The sequence below is a fragment of the Carassius gibelio genome, chromosome B6 (assembly GCF_023724105.1).
Source record: "Carassius gibelio isolate Cgi1373 ecotype wild population from Czech Republic chromosome B6, carGib1.2-hapl.c, whole genome shotgun sequence".
Lineage (NCBI taxonomy): Eukaryota > Metazoa > Chordata > Actinopteri > Cypriniformes > Cyprinidae > Carassius > Carassius gibelio.
Window position 1 is genome coordinate 15,932,464 of NC_068401.1, and position 20,728 is coordinate 15,953,191.

Sequence of the window (20,728 nt, forward strand, 5' to 3'; positions counted from 1 at the left end):
ATCCCTCACCGGCTGGGGTGCAGTCATGAGTGGCCACCCTGCCCGTGGTCTGTGGAGCGATTGCCATCTAACATGGCATATCAATTGTCTAGAAATGCTAGCAGTTTATCGTGCACTGAAGCACTTCCTCCCAGACCTAAGGGGTCACCATGTGTTAGTGCGCATCGACAACACATCGGTGGTCTCTTACATCAACCACCAGGGAGGTCTGCGTTTGCGCCCTTTGTTCAAGCTGGTGCACCAGATCCTGGTGTGGTCCCAGAGCAAACTCCTCTTATTAAGAGCAGTATATATTCCTGGGAAACAAAATATGGGAGCAGACATACTGTCGAGGCAGGTGCCGAGGCCCGGGGGAAGGAGACTTCACCCAGAAGTAGTGAAGCAGATATGGAGAGTATTTGGCAGGGCTCAAGTAGACCCATTTGAATCTCAAGAGACGTCACAATGCCCCCTTTGGTTCTCTCTAGTTCATCCTGCTCCTCTGGGACTGGACGCTATGGTACAGACCTGGCTGAGGCTTCGTCTGTACGCATTTCCCCCTATTGCTCTGCTCCCGGGAGTTCTAGCGAGAGTGCGCCGGGACGGGGACCTTCTGATGTTAGTAGCCCCGTTCTGGCTGGGCCGGGTATGTTTCTCAGATCTAGTCTCGCTCCTCAATGCCTCTCCGTGGGAGATACCGATCAGGACAGACCTACTCTTGCAGGCGCAGGGTACGATAATTCACCCTCGCTCGGAGTTGTGGAAGCTATGGGTGTGGCCCCTGAGTGTGCACAACTGTTAGCAGCTGGTCTCTCAACCGAGGTTGTTGAGACCCTTCTCCAATCCAGAGCTCCCTCAATGAGGAAACTGTACGCCCTGAGGTGGAAACTCTTCACCTCATGGTGCAGAGATCGCCAGTTAGACCCAGCAAACTGCCCGGTTGGTACAGTTCTGGAGTTTTCTAAAGGCTAGGCTCTCTGCAGGGTTGACCCACTCCACGTTGAAGGTCTACGTGGCGGCTATTGCGGCCTACCACGCCCTTCTCAATGGCCAGTCTTTGGGAAGACACCCCCTAGTTACACGTTTCCTCCGTGGTGCGCTGAGGCTGAAACCTCCAGTACGGTCCCGTATTCCCCCGTGGGACTTGGTTGTGGTGTTAGAGGCAATGTGCAAACCCCCATTTGAACCTATTCAAGATATCTCAGACAGACATCTCACACTTAAAACCTCCTTTCTGTTGGCTATCACCTCTCTGCGGAGAGTAGGAGACCTTCAGGCCCTCTCTGTGGCCCCTACTTATCTTGAGTTTGCACCAGGCATGACTAAAGCGTTCATATACCCTCGAGCGGGATATGTTCCTAAGGATCCCTCTGTTACACCACAACCTGTAGTGCTGCAGGCCTTCTGCCCTCCTCCCTTTCGGGAGCCCAACCAGGTGAAGCTAAATTGTATGTGTCCAGTTCGAGCGCTGGACGCATACGTCCACAGAGCTACCCTGTGGAGAAAGACCGATCAATTGCTTGTATGCTACGGTCCCTCCAGGAGGGGTTCTCCTGCTTCTAAGCAGACTATTAGTCGTTGGATAGTCGAGGCTATCAACGCTTCCTATGTGCTCTTCGGATACACACTAGGCAGGGGTTTGGTAGTCTGGGGGCGTTGGCACTCGTTCCCCAAAGCGCATTAACACAGCTCGAGTTCCTGAAGAGGAACGTCTCTGGGTGACGTGTGTAACCCTGGTTCCTCGAGGGAACGAGACGCTGCGTCTCGGAGCCATACCCCCGGCACCCCTGCCGGCGCTTGCTGGTACTCGAAGCTGACGCCAGCTGCGTGGCACGTGCTTTTATAGCTTCCTGGTCGCTTACGTCACTCCGCCGGTGACGTCACGCTCTTCCATTGGTCTGATTTCACACAATATTCAAAGTCGCGCACACTGGGCGCGTTCCCCAAAGCGCATTGACGCAGCGTCTCGTTCCCTCGAGGAACCAGGGTTACACACGTAACCCAGAGACATTCTACTCGATCCTCTTCATCTATGTTCTCCGGGTCTGATTCCGGCTCAAATTGATAGGGTACATAAAATTAAAGAAATTTTTACAATAACACTGAGCGCATGCATCTCCACGTTATGGTAAGCGTAACCTTTCTGGGCAACGTGCGCTAAGCTGCTGTCGAATCACAACACAGGAACCGCTAGCACAATCAGAACTCGTTACGTATTTCTGAAGGAGGGACTTCATAGAACAAGGAAGTCATCAGCCTGTTTTTATGACCTTGAAAACAGTGGTATACAGATAAGTAAACTGTGTGAAAAATACTGTGTTTTTTTACACGCGAAACATGAACATGTGTTATATTGCACACTGTTAACACAATGAAAGCTTAAAAAAAAACATAAAAAACGGGACCTTTAACAATCTAAACATATACATTATGACTATATTTATTAGATACATAATTGTAAATGTATTTAATATGTATTTAAATTTGAAATAAAATAAATGACAATATTTATTTATGATATACTGTATAATAATCTGCATGACCCCATGATTGCCTTTCTTTGATGATGTTCAAGGGTGTTCCAAACAAGCGATTATTGTCAGTGAAGTCCAAGGATATCCCGTGCTTAGGGAGTAGGGATCAACGAACACTGCGTAGGGACCCTGTCAATCGGAATGCACCTTCAGTTTTATAACCCAAGTTTTATTTCTTCTAATTCAGGCATGTTGTCTTTGTGATGAAACACCACACAGTATTTTTGAGCCCCAGCAACATTACAAAGCTACAAAACCTTGTAAAATATTTCAAATATTTAGGTAATTCATTGCTTTAATGGATAACTGCGACAAGAAAGTATAAGGGGAGATTGTCAGAAGATTATAGAGATGAAATGGTATAATTCATTATCCTGACAGCTGGAGATTCAAGTTCCCTTTTAACACAGCACATGTAAATTGTCCAGAATGCAAACACATTTTAAAGGGGTTCTTGAAATCCAATTAAATCAGATACAAGATTACCAAATTACCATTTTTATTAACCTGCAGGTTAGCAGTTTTGTGATTTAAAATTCCTCTTAGGAAGACTATTAAAACAGCCTCAACATGAATGTGGAGACAAGGGTCATTTAAAGAGCAGGGGGAAAAAAACATATGTAACTTCACATTTTCTTTTCAATTCATTATCCACCTCCCTCTTTTAGTTCCATGTCTCCTGGAAGCATAGCAAATGAGACGGATTAGGGTTTAATGAAAGCACTGAGACCAAGCAGAGAGCAGAAGTGAAGGAAATCAATGTGGGCTATCTTAGAGGCCGAGCTTAGAAATGGAACCTGAAATATACCCCGCCACTGAAACCCACCGACTTACACAGTGGACGTTCCTACTTTTCTCAATCGGAATTTGCACATTTCAGAGTTATATACCCTCAGGAATCTCCTCCTCTTTCATCTGCAAGTTTGTCTGAAGAGACGGAAAGAAAATATATATCAAAAGGACATTAACCTTTACTACCCATTCAAAGATGGGTCCTCAATTAACAGAAGTAAATAATCCTTGTAATTACCCCTTGGCCATACTCAGCTGGCATAAAACCTACTAAATGGACCGTCGCAACATATTTTTTTTTTAACTAATTAAAAAATAGAAAAAGAGAGAGAGAGAGGTTGTGATGAAGACCAATCCACATACTGTAGCTCCTCTTGTGACCAAAGCAAAATCTATTGATATTAGGCCAGAGCAAGTTGTCACATGCCAGAGCAAGACATGCTATCACTATTGAGCTTAATCATTTAAATTTTTCATTTAGTAATTTAAATCTTATATTAATAGGCCAAAAACAATGGTTTTATATAATGGTTTATGTACTCAACTTGTACAATTTTTGTCCTGAAATCAAGGATAAGTAATTGAAAAGCAGAATAGAGTGCAATAAGAGAATAAAAAGGTGAACCTGTTCACAATTTCTGTTAATTTGTGGGTTTTAGTTAAGATAATCATATACATCAGCAGTGCCACTTCATCACCATCAAACGATGACTATAGAGAGAAAGAGAGAGAGAGGCTTTGACACAATTCTCCGAGCCTGAGGAGGACTCTAAATTCAAACCTTATGCAAATATGTTTGCAGTATTCAATCGAAGACTATTTGAGCTAGGGCAATTCACATGGAGATTGCGGATAAATATGTTTTCATTGTCCTCAGACAGTAATACATTCATTTCTCTTCATTATTTGTTAAAATCACTGGCAATATCCTTCTGAAATAAGCATGACATTAAAAGCCCAGTGGAAAATCAGGATGGAACAAAAACTCTTTAATTTAGTTGGTGCCAGAAGGCGAAGAGTAACGATGAACCAAACAGAGGGATCTTAAAGTTAAAACCTTCTTCCCAAAATGTGCCTCTTTCCCCTTGAAAGTGAACTTAATAAAGTAGATCATACTCTGCGAATTTATAATACACTAAATGTAATCATAAACTGATTTGATGCAGATGCTTTGAATTGAGTCCCCTCAACCTAAACAATGTTGCCAGATATTCTTGATTCACCAACAAACAATAACGTTACATTTCTGTCCAACCACCAGGAAAGAGCTTCAGCTGCTTCAGAGTTGCCCGGGAATGTTGCAAGTGTGACTTTCGTGAAGAGCAAACTTTATTTTTTCTCATGTTTCTCTGTTCTCTCTCTCTGTCTTTCTACCTCTCTCACTTTTGTGTTTTTTATTTTTTATCTGCTCTGATATTAACATTTTGCTTGTGGCAAATGGAGCTAATGTGGATTGGTATTTTCATTATAAGTCACCCCAAAGCCATGCTCAGCTGTATCTGTGGTTTCCAAATTGAGCTGTAAATTTTGAGAGCATCTGACACCCGCGCCCCAGGCTTACATCAGAATACTAACAAGATGACGACGGCATTTCCGTCTCTGTAATTCGAGTCCCACCGTATATCAGGTCAAACCCGAAAACCGTCCGCTAGAACAGAGCAGAGTATTGGACAATCCAGACATAACACTCTTTAAGTATCCTGGGCCCCACCACAGAGAATAATGAATGAACCTATTTAGACTGGATTTACTGCCACTTTAAAACCTGATTGCTGCGAATTCAGAATAATTCATAAGACTTTTAGTGCCGTTCATCATGTAGCCTAGGCTGTTTCGATGTGAATGGATGCTTTCTTTGTAGTTTATCAAATAAACTCCTTATCTGCCAGAGGAATATGCATTCTCAATGCATATGTATCAGTTCTACCTTTAATTAAGGAGCATGTTAGCACAGTAGCAAAATGTAATCTTCCCTTCACCAAAATAAAGCCTGGAACCACATGAGAGGAAATGAGATAAAGTTGAAAACAAACCTATTTAGCAACAACAACAAATAATAATACAAATAAATAAAGAAAGAAAATGTTGCAAAACTAAGATTCAAAATTCACAGATTTCCTGTAGCTCACCTCCCTATATATACTGTATATAATAGAATTGCTTTAATTTAAATTAATAGTTTTATACAGCAAGAACTCATTAAATTAAACAAAAGTAACAATAAAACATTTTTAATGTTGCCTAAAACAATAATATTTAATAATAATAAATGCTATCTAAGCACCAAATCAGCATATCCAAATGGTTTCTGAAGGAACAGGTGACAAATAGTAATGGATGTTTAAAATTCAGATGTGCTATTATAAGAATAAAATGCATATTAATTTTATTAAACATAAGAACATGAAAAGAAAATATAAATTATTTATTAATAAATAATCATTTATTTTAAATGGTAATAATATTTCACAGTACCACTGTTTTTACTCTATTTTTGATTAAATAAATAAGTATACAAGACTTATTTCAAGACCACTAGAAAATCTTACTAACCCCAAACATTTGAATGGTGTAATTTTGACAAAAACAACAGCAAATAAAACACTTGTGCTTTTTTCCAGTCATGACAAAAGATAGAGTGGGTCTTTTATTTATATTGAGTTTAAGTGGAAACAGTGATCAGTAGATGATCAAAGCCTGTTTCAGGCCCTCTAAAAACACAGCTGGGCTGAACAGAAAGCAACAGGGCACATGGAGCACTAGCCTCCACCCAAACACCGCAGCCGTGGCTTCTCGGCATGGTTAAGTCAATGTCTTATCTTAGCACATGGGAATTGCAGTATGGTCTACAACAAGCACAGCGTTTATTTGCAGAGCCTCACAGAGCTGTGACCATGAAGAACATTAAACTCCACTTTTTATGACTGAACTAATTTTGTGGTTTGCGCTGTTTTGTATTTTTAGAAGACAGTGGTTTGTTCAGAACACACAAAGAAGTACGAGTACCACACAAAAAGTGCATAAGCCATGAACTGAATTTCTCATTGTAACGATGACGTGAGAACATTGTGTTAGTTAGGTGAAGGATGGATACTACAAAATGCAACTAATAATGGGAGCTTGTACTGTAGATTTTTCTACATTCTTGACTATTAAAAACAAGTTCTCTCTCAAACCCTGCTTTTTTGTTATTATTATTTTTTTATTATTATTAGATTAAGAGCCACATTTGGATCTGTGTTGTGGTTGTAATGACCTCAGCGTATGAGGACTGAGTGCCACAATGTATCTGCACCAACAACACCATAGTGACAGACACTGGCTGGGCACATAAATTCACACAACGTATATGAACATCCACTCACATACACATCCTTCAGGTCCCTGGCTCTGATCTGTCAGGTACGGTTAGGGCTATAAAGGGCAAAGACTCCTACTGAGAGAGAATTAGGATGAGAAGAATTAAACTTGTGCACCGATAGGATGAAATCAGCCAACATTTGCATATTGTTATAGCCCTTTAAAATATTAAAGCACTGAAAATGACAGCTTAAATCGTGTATATATAATGAATAATGTGTATTTATAGTATCATGGTATTGTTTTGGACATATACCATGTATTGTACCGTTTTGGGAATTTTTCTGAAAGTCATGTTATGTATTGTGTATGAAAGCATTCTGTGGTGGAAATGACAATATTATTATATATCTTACATATTTTTATTCTTTTTTTAATTAGAATAATTCAAGCACTTCCAGAAATCAGTTCCACTGTGATGTCTATTAACTGCATGATAGTTGCAATTAAATAAAAATGCGTAATAGTTCAAATGATTGTAAATGCAAATAGTTGGACTTTACAGTGTTTTTTTTTTTTCTTCATCTTTACATATACTTTCAGAGTTACATTAACTGTCTCTTTCAAGTGTATTACTGAATGAACTGACAAACAGTTAAGGTAAACTGAAAAATATTTTGAAGTAATTTCAATTGAAACTTGTATGTTGTATATGTAAATGAACGCGTGATTACAGCTTTAAGTATACTCAATTTAATTTATATTATCTGCAAATACACTTTTAACATGAAAAAACACACCAGTGAACATTCAATACAATTAAACACCTTTTCACAAGAGATACCATAGTAGGTATATAAATATGGCAACAATTAAGTGCCGTCTTATCACATTACCATGGAATATCCATTTGATACATTCATGGTAAAATGGTACTGTAGTTATTTGGTATCTCATTTTTTGTTTTTGGTATTCAGATTAATGGGATTAATGATATGAAAAAGGATTTCAGGACTCTCTCTATAAACTTAAGAAGCATCCTGTGAGTTCTACCATCTGCTGGTGCAGCTTTCCAGACAGATCAAGAGGTCACCACCAGCATTTAGTAAGAATGCTTTGCTCGTAAAGGCCTCGTCTTCCTCTCACCATCATGCCTCTACCAGCCTTTCATCCGCAGTTGTCAAAACATGCAGTGCAATAATGGCTGCGATGAACTCAGGGCTTTTCGATGAACTGCTTTTCAGTAAACATTAGCCGCAGCTCAGAGTGCAGGACGTGTCTGAACTGTCTGTTAAAACTGAGAGAAGGCCCCTCTGAACACCTGCGTGTGTTTGTGAGTGTGTGTTTTCATTTGTCTACATGACTGAGAGGTGGAAGGTGATGACATGGGGGAATGGACCGGAGGGCAACACACACACACACACACAGACAAACTCATATGGCCACTACAAAATTCCAGTCACAGTCATGTTACAAAATCACTCTGAGGTCGTGGAAACAATGAGAAGCCCTCAGGCTGTGTGGATGTGCGTGTGCATGTTTGTGTGTGTGCGTGTGTTTAATGGTTCTCTCAACCAAACCCACCAAAATCCTGCCTGCAATTAAAAAGTGCAGCACTCTGGCACCACAACTAATTTTTCCTCGGTTTCTACAGCTACAAACCAGTAGGGCAATTGTTATTAGTTCTCCATCGGTTTCAATTTGAATGCCTGAGATCCAATTAAGGCTCCGGCTGATTGAATCCGCCCCAGGACCTTCCCATGCAGGAACCCAAATGAGTTCAGCCTGAGGTGGGGAGGAGTGGAGAGATGGAGGAAGAGGGGCACAGGGGTTAAATAAGTGGAGTTAAACTAGCAAATCCTAAACAGACTGCGGTAGGAACAATGGCTGGCTACAGCACTGATGTAAATTGAATCAGCTATCCAAACTTATTCATTCAGTCCAGTAGCTTCATTAGGCTCGAATTCCACCAGTAACCCCATGACCTCCTCTAGTCAGACTGCATCGTACCGGCAGAAGGTCTTAGCTATACAAATTGCATCAGACTGCTTAATTAGCCAATGCAATGCACTTAAATGGATAGAAATTAAATTATTTTGCTTTCTTCTTGCACTTTCGTTTTCTTTATTTTGCAATCATCCAAAATTGTGTACAAAATGATAGGATTCAAACACAATTGCTCTGTTTCATTGCTACCTCACTAGCAGAGCACAGAGAGAAGCATATTTCATATATTAGCATAAAGGCATATCATTATCAACACAGCTAATGTTCAGCGAAAACAGACAGCATAGCATCCTCCAATATTTCAGTGCATTAAATAACCTCTATTGAGTTTTCTATTTGTCTGTTAAGATGGAGAGAGATGTATTGGACAGACTAATTGTAGAAACATCACATAGCCTACTGCTTTTAGTTAAATGACAAGGCAGGCAGCCACTGGTCTCATACACATCACAGGATAAGCTCCTTTCCATCTGAATTCAAGTAATGATTAACATTTTTTTCCCCCTAAAATGGAGGAGAGATGAGAGAAAAGCGTGCTCACTTTTAAGGAGACACTTGAGGGACAGAAGGAGGGAAAAGTTTTAAAGGGTGTCAGTGGATAAGAACTAGAGGAATTAAGCCTAAAGAGAGTTTTAGTCGAAGACCTGGAGATTTACGCCTTGAGTGGAAGAGGATGAGTCTAGGTGCCAACCTCTTATTCAAAGACAGACGCCAAGATGATGAAGACACATTATAAGAAGAAATCTATGGATTATCTTTGCTGTGAAAAATAATGAATAAATAAATAATCATAATAAAAATAAAAGGTGACTTATTTCTGAAGATTTTTATTCTTTGTCATAATTGAAACATAATTTGTCGTTATTTCTCAGAATTGAAACTTTATATCTTAAAATATGACATGCCACAGTGTGATTCGTTTTTATCTTTTATGCTTTATATAATAATAATAATAATAATAATAATAGTAAAAGGTGACTTTATTTGGAATTAATCTTAGAACTTTTATTCATCATAATTGCAACTTTATATCTTACAGTATGGCTTGCCACAGTGTGTCTAGTTCTTACAATTTCCGTATTAATTTTAAATAATAGTAATAATAACAATCAAAACAAATTAATCTAGTTTATAATAACTTTTTAAAGCCTTTTACTTATCACATTTGCTGTAAACCTACAGTCTTTGCTGTTTATCTACAAGAACTCAAGAATCAGAATGTTTACCCCAGTCTCCATTGGCCAAAGCACGTGGCAATGACAGCTAAAGAGAAGCATTTCCCCTCCTCCTCAAGTGGACTCCAATCAATGGGAGCAGAGACCGCTTCAGTAGCCCTTGCCCTCCTTTCTCTTATAATTATACCCTTCTGGATTCAGAGTACCAGCTAGCCCTGTGCTATTTGCGGTAATTAGTCCAAAATGTAAGCTGTCAACATGCAAACCAACCCAAGCCTACCACCCTTCCTCCAGCCAACTCCCTCCTCCCCTCAACACAACAACACACACCTTACCTTAGCTGCTAGAGAACATTAACTTTCTTCCCTTCTTTCTCTCTCTCTCTCTCTCTCTCTCTCTGTCTCTCCTTCGGCTACTCATGTCAAATCTAGGTCTCTTCGAACAAAATCTTAATAATTAACTGGCAAAATTTAACATGATTGCTTGTGACACACCTACTCTGGTAATTATTGCTTTGAGGCCATTTGCTAATGAAATTAATGCATTCGTTGCCCTAACAAATTAGCATAACTCATGCAAATGGCCCACATTTTAGACCCACTTGCGAAGATGGAAAAAGACAAGGGGAAAAAATAAGAAAAAGCCATGTCAACAAAATGCGGGTAAATTAAATTGCACATGCACGGAATTAAGAAACTGCATTAGCAGAATTGCAAGCGGTTATTTTTTTATGTAGCCATAATGGCTAAAAGCTCTTCATTTTAACCACCGGTGAGCACAGTAATATAATGCTTTAAGATAGTGGCTTATGAGCACATGATTATCATTATCATCATTACAGTCATTGCTGATCTACATGCTGCATGCATCTTTCCGAGAGCAAATATTAAATGACCGCCATAATACAGGCATTAAAAAGGTTATTAGACTGATGCATTAAGTGATCTGAGAGCAGGCGCCAATGAAACAGTGAGAAGGAAGCTGCCTCCTCTGCACAGACACTGTCCCACTGCCTGTCACAGTGTTACTGTATGTCAGCCCGCCATGATTTTTAACACACTGGCTAGTGTTATTAATATTTGATGACATTACCCCAAACTGGACACAAAATGAGGAATGTAGTGAGTGTATTTTTGTCTTTGGGTGTTTGGGTCATGTATTCCACACACTGTGGTGGCCTGATGTCATTGAAAGTGTGGTACATCACGAAATCTCCTGCAATGTGGGGTCCACCTCAAAAAATTTAAAATGAACTTGCTAAATTATATTGAAATACCAATTCTCATTTTGTTCAAAATGTGTATGTTTTTCTTTCTTTTGCTGGAACACAAAAGAAGACATTTAGAAGTAGTCTAGTTCTATCCTGAAACTCTAGATGGCACAGGCTGATGGGTTCTTAACATAACTGATGATATTCACAGCGTTAAATGACTTGGCACAAGCTGATTGGTTCATGTTGTATACTGTCTAGGTTGGTAAACCGTCGTCTCTGCTTTGAACTATGTGGGTGGAGTTTGTGTGTCTCTCGTCAGCACTGATCGTTTCATGTGGGCGTCTCCGTTAATTGTTCATCAGCCACAGGTGCCACCATTACCTGCTCCCTACTTATTGCCCTGTCTTTCGTCTTGTGTTTGTCAGATCATTGTTGAAGCTTCCTGTTGTATGCCTGGTTTCTCGTTCCTGTTTCTTCTCTGTTCGTCTCGTCATTGGATCTTCTCACCACTGGAACCCCATCCACTCCACACCACATCGGATCGCTCATCTCAGTTCCTGCGTCACGCTCTCCTGCTGTCTCACCTCATCGCCACTTCCTCGATCACCGTGATATCAACTCTCTGCATACCTGTTGTCCCTGATGTTCTTCTCTGTTCACTTGACTCTCTCAATAAATATATTATAATTTACTTACACTTGCTTCCTCACCATTATTGCTGTTACATATACGCAGCCAATGAGATTGCTGCTTTACATTTAAATGGCTGGTTGGCATCGCTTGAGCATTTTGCAGCACGCTTTTACAGTTTCTCTGAAACCCTCCACCTTCCCCAGCTCCACCTGTATAGATATGCCTCAGATTTTGTTATATGCTATTTGTGCAGCAGCAGTATGTCTTAAATACTCGTAGCACCACATTGCATTGGCAGTAGCAAGTTCCTGTACTTCCTGTACAATTACAGCAACAACCAGCAGCAGTAGTGTAGCAGATCTATTCCACCAAGACCAAATACTTAAACATTGTAATATCCATTACCATGCTAAAATCTTTAGAGAGTTGTCATGATAGAACTGTTTTTGATCAGAATATGAAAATTTAAGATCCAAAAAGAATACAGAGGTAGCTTTTAGTTAATTCATATGAACAAATCAAAATATTGAGCAACTTCAACATCATATATTGTGACACAAACCTCAAAAGTGATGATATTTGGTCATCTGGCATTTAATGTTACCATATCTGAGGCATGCATTGTTCATTGTCTTGATTTGATTTAAAAGTCTAAAGTGTATAAAGGCTTAACTTTTAATACGTTTTCAGAATCATATTAATTTCGCACTACTTTCATATCCTTTTTGGAGTGTTTTGTTATATAAAAACTGTTTAAACATTTTTCAAAACGTCTTTTTTTGTGTTCTACAGAAGAAAGAACAACCAAAGGGTTGAATAAATAATCACTGAATTTTCATTTTAGGACAAAAAATTCCTTTCATGAAATACAAAGAATAAGGCAGAAAGTTTTCTGTGAAGTGCAAATGATTCAATTCAAAGTGAAGTATACTCAATAGTACGTTCAGCATGTGTTTGTTGTTTTTTACACATCATAAAACAAGAGCAACTGTGCACACGAGCGCACAGAGCGACATATTCATAAGAGCGGGTCGGTAAGATGTGTTGTTGCGCGGCAGGTGAGGAAGCATAGGGATAAGTTGCCGTTTAACAGGATTTTAAACGGGCTGCCATGGATTGGCGGGCTGGAGCTATGCTCACTCAAGAGAGACAGAAGCACCGCTACACTTCCCACTAAATTGTTTTCCTCAGCGTCCTCAGCTTCCCTCGGTCGCCCCGAGGCTCACAGTGGTAACAAAAGCTGAAAATGACTCCCATTTAAACGGTATTGGGTTGCATTACCATGGTCAGGTGGGAGAGTCTGGAAGCCATTATGAAGGTTGGCAGGGGCCACTTGGTGCTGCAAGGCACAAAGCTAGACAAAAAAAAAAAAAAAAAGGAGAGCGCTTGAGTCTATATGATCACTCAAGCTGCATGTATACTGCCCAAGAAGCTAGATTTACATCTGTTCTGGGAAATGGGACAAAATATTTGGATGGATCATGTTGTCCTATTGGGTCTGATAAAAAAGCAACAAAAAGTAACCTTTTAATGCACTCATCTTTTAATGCCATGGAATCACAAACAGATAAAGAGGTTTAAACGGTGATAATCAGATGATGCCCTCAATACTAAAGCCTGGCAGCTGATATATCCTAACAGGCAAAATGGGAATAATCGATTTTAATATATACTGTACTACTACACTAAAGTGCAGTCAAGACTAGACATACTGGCTTTTTAAATAGATAAATTGGCTCAAATAAATGCCACTGATTCTCAGTACAACAGTATTCATTATCCATTGTTTACATATATTATTCTGTTAATATATCATTTACAAAAACTTATTTCATCTGTCTATTGTTTTATCCTTCATTTTGTCACAGTTATGACATTACATTATCTTTCTCTCCTTAAAAATGCATGTTTTCTAAACATACTACTTGACATCAATTAAAATGTATAAGAAATTCAAGAAAACTGAAATATAAATATGTGTCTTTATAATGAACACGTTTACCATGCTCTGGCTGACAGAACACATTTTTAATTAGGTTTAAATCAAAATCCTTTAAAAATATATATTTCATAAATGTTTTGTTTAACTTTGATTATAATACCAGATGAAAACTTCCAACTTCAGAAATCATTGTTCATCTTGAAGGTCCACTATTCGCATTTAATACGCATTGATATGTTTATTTATATCTTATATTTATTGCTGGGAGACCTTCTTCTTTCTTTCTTTCTTTCTTTCTTTCTTTCTTTCTTTCTTTCTTTCTTTCTTTCTTTCTTTCTTTCTTTCTTTCTTTCTTTCTTTCTTTCTTTCTTCCTTTCTTTCTTCCTTTCTTGTTTGCATTATGTTTTGCCCCATTACTCAAGAACCAATTTAAGTCATTTTAAGGTTATCTACAGCAAATGTGGTCTCCTTGTAGCTCAATAAAAAACTAAAATAGAAAAAAACAGATGAAGTTGGAGGAATATGAAATGAAAAGTGGGAAAAGTACTAAAAACAGCCTAAAAAGCTTTTTAAAAGAAGATAATTTGATTTCAAGACCACATTTTCAAACGAGAGTTGTTAAAAGACTGAAAAATCCAGGAGATTGGAGTGAAAATGTCTATAAAGACACGAGAAAAAAATAAATCAGAGTGTTTATTCTCCTCACGGTCATATATAAAGTTGAGATGTAGCATTTGTATGAATACACAGCAAACACCTAAACGCAGGAGTGCGGTTTAAGCGCACGTCTAAGCGGAGAGCTGACCCCCTGTGTGATGCCACATCAACATCCACCATTTCACACAAATGAGCTCCCGCCGCGCCGGGCAAGATGGCCACACAGAATTAGCATTTGGAACACATCGGGGAGAAAGCGTGCTAAATTTGAGCTCGCAGACTGAATATGGATTTGGATATTATGTTGTCCGTCTCCCATGCCAAATATTATGACCGTTTATTTTTCCCACAGTGGGTGTCTTGGCATATTATTAATGTAATAAAAACAGGCTTTTATATTCATCGACCAAACCAACGACATGGGGAGAGAGATAGAGAGTGAGAGAGAGAGAGACTGAGAGAGAGGGACTGAGAGGGAGATGATTGCTCATTAGTAGTATTTGTGTTCTGGATCCTTTGGGCTTCTATCTGTTCCAGGAGCTGATGTTCTTCTAATGAGTTAAATACTATCTGCTACAAGAGGGCATCAACCTATTACACATGCACACACACTTACACAATCATGGACATACACTAGAGGTTTAGGAGTTTATAGTGTAGAGTTTGCTTACCATCAGAACTGCTTTACAATAATGAGGTATGAACCCCGGCAATGAGAAGGAACAGTGCAGCTGCTGTCCTTTCACTATCAAAATCGTCACATTATAGGGAAAAAACAAATGCAAACAACTCTGCACTTTAGGTCTGCCTTAACAGCGAGCACTACAGAGCATGACAAAGTTCAACGCAACCAGGGGTGAGCTGCAAAATAATGTTCTCCTTATTTTGAACTTGGTGTGCATTTAGAAAGAAACAAATTGCAAACAGTTTGGTTAATTAAAGCTAAAACTAAAACTGTTATTGAAATAGAATAAAATACTGAAATAAAATAAAAATATTAGACAAAAAAAAACTTAAAGTTGAAGCACTAGAATTGAAAAAAAGCTGATAATAATATACAAAAATAATGAAGACAAAAGCATGTAATAATTACTAGTTGAAACATAAAATTTTAATGAAAACTGAAAACGTAAACCTATTCAAATTTTCAAAGTTCAAAGTATTAATAATATCAACTATAGCGCATACACTTACCTCAGCATTGCAAACGCTACATCTGAGTCTCTCCTCTCGTCCAAGACCCTAAACAAAAACACAAAATATTTATGATGTTTATTACATTGTATTAGTGTGGTAAATTACAAAGTATAATACTTATTTGCATTCAATTTTGAAGCAGATTTTTTTTTCTGAACTTTACTGTAATTTATTTAAAAACTGAATTATGATTTGCACTTCTGATTGGATGCTAACTGCAGTTTATCAAGTTTAATGCTATAAATGTATGTTAAATGATTACAGATTTTTTTACTAATTTTTCAACTTTTTTTAATTAAAAAAGTATATATCCCAGTTGATGATAAAAAAAAAAAAAGGTTACGATAGAAAACATTTTACAATGAGTAAAATAGATTCCGTTATCCTTTACTAGCTGTTAAAAAAAAAAAAGATGAGTTTTAATAGAACAACAGATGTTCTCAATGGCGAATAGCCACTTTTCCTAATCAACACGTTATTTATCATGCATTTGATATAGCTCAGCTATATCATATATGATAATTAAGTGTGCTTGGTTCATAAAATGGGGTACAACTAGAATTAATTATCTAAATAATTAAGGAGCCCATCGTACAAATATTACACATTAGCAATTAGCCTATTTTCTCCCAGTGGATGCTGGTCTCCATAATGGAAAGACGTAGAGAGTGGGGGAACACAGTTGCTAAATCCAGAGCTTATATGCATGACATGTGGGAGCTCATTTTGAAAGATGTTAATGGCATATAATTATAGAACAGTGCTATTAAGCGATGTGATTTTACAAGAGGCCTGGTGCCCCTGGCGCTATGGCCTGATTGCTGAGAGTGTTTGGCTAATGAATGGAAATGCATGTCTGTTTGCAATGATGGGAATTATTAAACCATGAGAGAGAGAGAGCGGGTGAGAAAGAGAAATGGTATCTAAATTCAACTATTTAAAATTACTTTCAAACTGCACACAGAACCCACTTAACTGCACTCATATGTCACACGCAAGAAACAAGCAAGTCCTTGAATTGCAATGTTACACATCAACCTCATTGGGTTTGAGAATAAATGCAACATATACGGCATATTTCTGCATTATAACTCAAGATAAATCCAGCCTACCATATCACGTTTAATTTGGAAATTATATACATTGATTTTTATAAAGTAAATAGATTTTTGTTAGATTTACTTTATTATCTATTCATCTTTTTTATCTTTTTATTTTTATTTTTAGAAAAATCATGTTGAAATGTGATTCGCAAACATAATAAATCAGGCTTTTGAGGGATGTTTACTTGTGCATCTCTATATATAATCACTATTTCACATGTAAGGCTTTACAGGGTTAATAATGTACCAAAGTATAACAGCTTTTATCACTAAAATGTAGTCTTTTTCTTAAAGCCACATTTCAACCTGCACTGAACAGTCTAAATGCAGCTAGTTGTTAGTAGTTTAAAGACTCTCTGTAAACCATAATCATATCTACTTTCTCCTGTCATTTGCTCCACAACTCTCAGGGTTATTTCATATGGATTAGATTACATATTTGGAAAGCATATTCTTTTTTTCTGTGCAAGATCATTTCCATTAACTGCAATAGACTAAAACCAGATGGCGGGCTTTCATAAAAAAATAAAACAAAATAGAGAACATATTTATGTGGGTATATGGAGCGAGTGATTGCGGTGGTTTTGACATGAGCTCTGTGCAGAGCAGTAATAGATGACATTGTCCTTGATCTGTGGTATCTCAATAGCCACTTTCTTCCACTGTTCTCTCTCTCTCTCTCTCTTTCTCATGGGGCAAGCGCTGTGAGTAACAACGGGCCCTGTTCTGGTGCTGTGCTGGTCTGATGCAGGCGTTCCCATTCCTCTTACGCCCTTGTACACCACTGAGGGCCTCATCTTACCAGAAATGCCCTCTGCCTAATGAGGGTCAAAGGTCAGCGAGCGGTGTGCCTTGAGGGGGCAGGATCTCCCAGGCACACTCAGTCACTGACTCTGGCCCTATATTTAAATCAAGCCTCAGGCCCCCGGCCTCCTCTCTCAAAGGCCATTCTCTTAACTAGTTCCCGCTCGCTAATTAGTTTTTGTGCCATGCTATTTGTCTCTCTGAGCTTGAACAGAGGAAGAGGGCAGTGTTAAAGATTGCTGTCCTGAAAAGCCTCTTCTCTGCCTTGTCACAGACAATAAGCACAGCTGGCATTGCTACAAACCAGACAGAATTTGAAGTATATATTAGCCAGGAAGAGAAAATGAATTATGAGCATTTTGTTTTCTTCGGCCACTGCAGTTGCACTGTAAATGCTCTTCCTGAAATTAGATAAGGACCTGGAATTTGCCTTTGTTCTCTTTTCTTTCCCTTTTTTACCTAAGCTGCTTTTAAGAGTAGTATCGTTCCCAGCCGCCGAGCGTAAAGCACTCATGAGTCAAACGGTTATTGGATTACATTTTCTGGCTTCATAAAATGTAGTTAAGAGGCACTTTAGGCGTATGTGCCTGACCTTCTTTCAGGGAGATGGCAATCAGACAAGAAGTGACAGGTCGATCACTGATTTCAGCTCCACTGTCAGAGGCACACCGTCTCGCCACGTCTCCTCTCCTCTTTCCTTTCCTTCTCTCTTCTCCTTCCATTTAAAAAAGCGTGAGTCATTGTGTGTGTGTGTGTGTATTTGAAGAACATGGTCTACTGTCCTACCAATGTTAGTCAGAAAAAGGTTTGTGCAGCAGGGTAACTGCTCTTTTTAACGGAGTAAAAATATCATCAAACAAGAATACAGTATTTATCATCATGCAGCCATCTAGCAATTATATCAGAGTAAAATGAAAAACATTTTCTATAAAGCTGGGCGCATAAGTCTGAGGCCAAATTGAGATTTAAAATCTAATTTTAGCCTGACAATACATATCAAGTTTAAGAATTTGTTATGATGAAAAATGAATAATGGCTTTCTGCTCCAGTCTTTTATTATTTATTTAATACTAGTATGTTTATTTGTACACATGATCAGAAGTTATCGCTTACAATTAAGCACACAATGCTCTTTGGATCATACTTTTATTATGCTAGGTAACATGATTTATGGGTTTCATGCAGCTTGAGTTCTATTGTCATTAAAGAAACACCAAATACTGAGAAATTCTAAATTACTGTTAATTTTTCTGTGAAATTACCATGCTTTTTATGTATAATGCAATAAAATTTAAACATTTATCTAATTGGAATAGCAGAATGTTTTGAGGAATTTAGTTGCAAAAATTAAAACTTAATTGTATTACTGTACAAATGCATAACGTGCATAACGTTTATATATATATATATATATATATATATATATATATATATATATATATATATATATATATATATATTTTTTTTTTTTTCTCTCTCTAAGGAATGCATTGCTTTAAAGTATATTAAATGTTTTATAAACATGAAAATATCTGCACTACTATTTTATTTAGTATGTTTTTAATGTGCTGCAAGGGAATTGCTGATTATAAATACTGTATATTGTAAATATTGCAATGCATATAAATAAATGTTTAGAAACAAACTGGCTTCTAATGGACTCCACCCTATTACAAATGTAAATAAAAGTTACAAAATCTGTCACATAAAAAAAACAAAAAAACTCTCTCATTCATGGAATTCTATTTATTTTGAATCAACTTAATCAAGCTAGCATGTGCTTTTAGACGTATAGGAAAATGGAGAGCTAAAACAAAACACGATCAGAGTAAGTGAACTGTAAAATGGAGACAAAACCTTCAGCAGTCTTTGTCACATTTGAAAAATGTGTCTTTTGATCACTATAATCTCACTGTGGATTTGGACTCTCCATTTTGGAGTACTTTAGGCATGACGGCACGGAAATTTGCTGGTTTCAATTTCGTCCTGGAAAACAATAAGCTTGGCTTCTGTGTGTTTGTATGCGTCTATGTGTTTTCATGTGTATGTGCATATGTCTGTGGGCGTCTTGGTACAGTGTGCTGTTTTGGAAAAGTGCAGTGGGGTCTGTGGTGGACTCAGAGACCCAGTGTTTATGGAAAGGTCGCTGAATAAACAGGGTTTAGTGGGACTTTCAGTGCATCCAGCATGAGAAGACAAAAACAGCATTAACTGTCATTAACTGTTGGGGCAAGTGATCACACTGCTGGCAGCTCCCAGTTGTAGTCTAAACAGCGCAAAACAGAGACAGACACAATCAAAATGAGCTTTGCTGTTGTGTTGCTTCATGCTGGGAGGTCCAGCTAATTATGACCATTACTGTGAAATACAGTGATATTTGTTAGTATTTATTTGCCTGGTAATTTTACCTCAGAAATCAAAAAGAGGAGATCAGAAATTTTTAGGGACAAAACAACAATCCTGTAATCATTTACTCACCCTTATGTCATTGCAAACACATATGGTTTTCTCTTTTGATGTTAGGAGATGAAGACGTTAGGCAGGACTCTCAAACTTCTTTTTTTTTTTTTTTCAGAGCATGAAAGTGGATGGTGAACAAGGGCTGTCAAGTTCTCAAAATGACAAAGGCACCATAAAAAAATCTCATAAATCTTTTGAAGTTATATGATAGCTTTGGCTGAAGAACAGAAGTTATATCAGAATATCCTTTTATTCTATGGATTAATTTCCAATATAATGTTACAGCTATGACAAATTTGATATGTACTTGATATAACACTCTCGGTGTTACATCCATTAATTTGTTCATTCATACATTAATTCATTCATTTATGTGGTGTCAAATGATTAATCACATCCAAAATAAAAGTGTTGTTTACATATATATATATAGTATGAGTGTGTATTAATATATACATAATAAATATACACAGCACATAATATTGCGTAATCAAAATATTTTATTTTGGATGTGATTAATGGATGTGAATGGATGCCCGGGTATTTTGGGTGAACTATCCCTTTAATGGGTGATGGCATAAACTCTAAGACTGTTTCTTTTCCTCTGCTGTAGAATCCATTTGTGCTTGCACAAAGCATGGTTTAATTAAAAAGAACTAACTACAGGAAGTATCGGCTGTTATTAATCATTCCAGTGGCCTATTGATATCTGGAGTGTAGTGATGATGTACGACGAGCCGTGTGTATTTATCACTTTGCCCACTCACACTGTGTGTGCCCTGGGAGGCTGGGGTTAGGGAGGCCCCCTGCCACCTCCACCTCCAGGACTTAATGTAGAGCGAAGCCAGAGGAGGGCAGGCACATGCATAGTTTGGGTTATAAGACAAAAGATGTCCAGCAACACCCCTGCAAATGACAGAACACTCACCCAA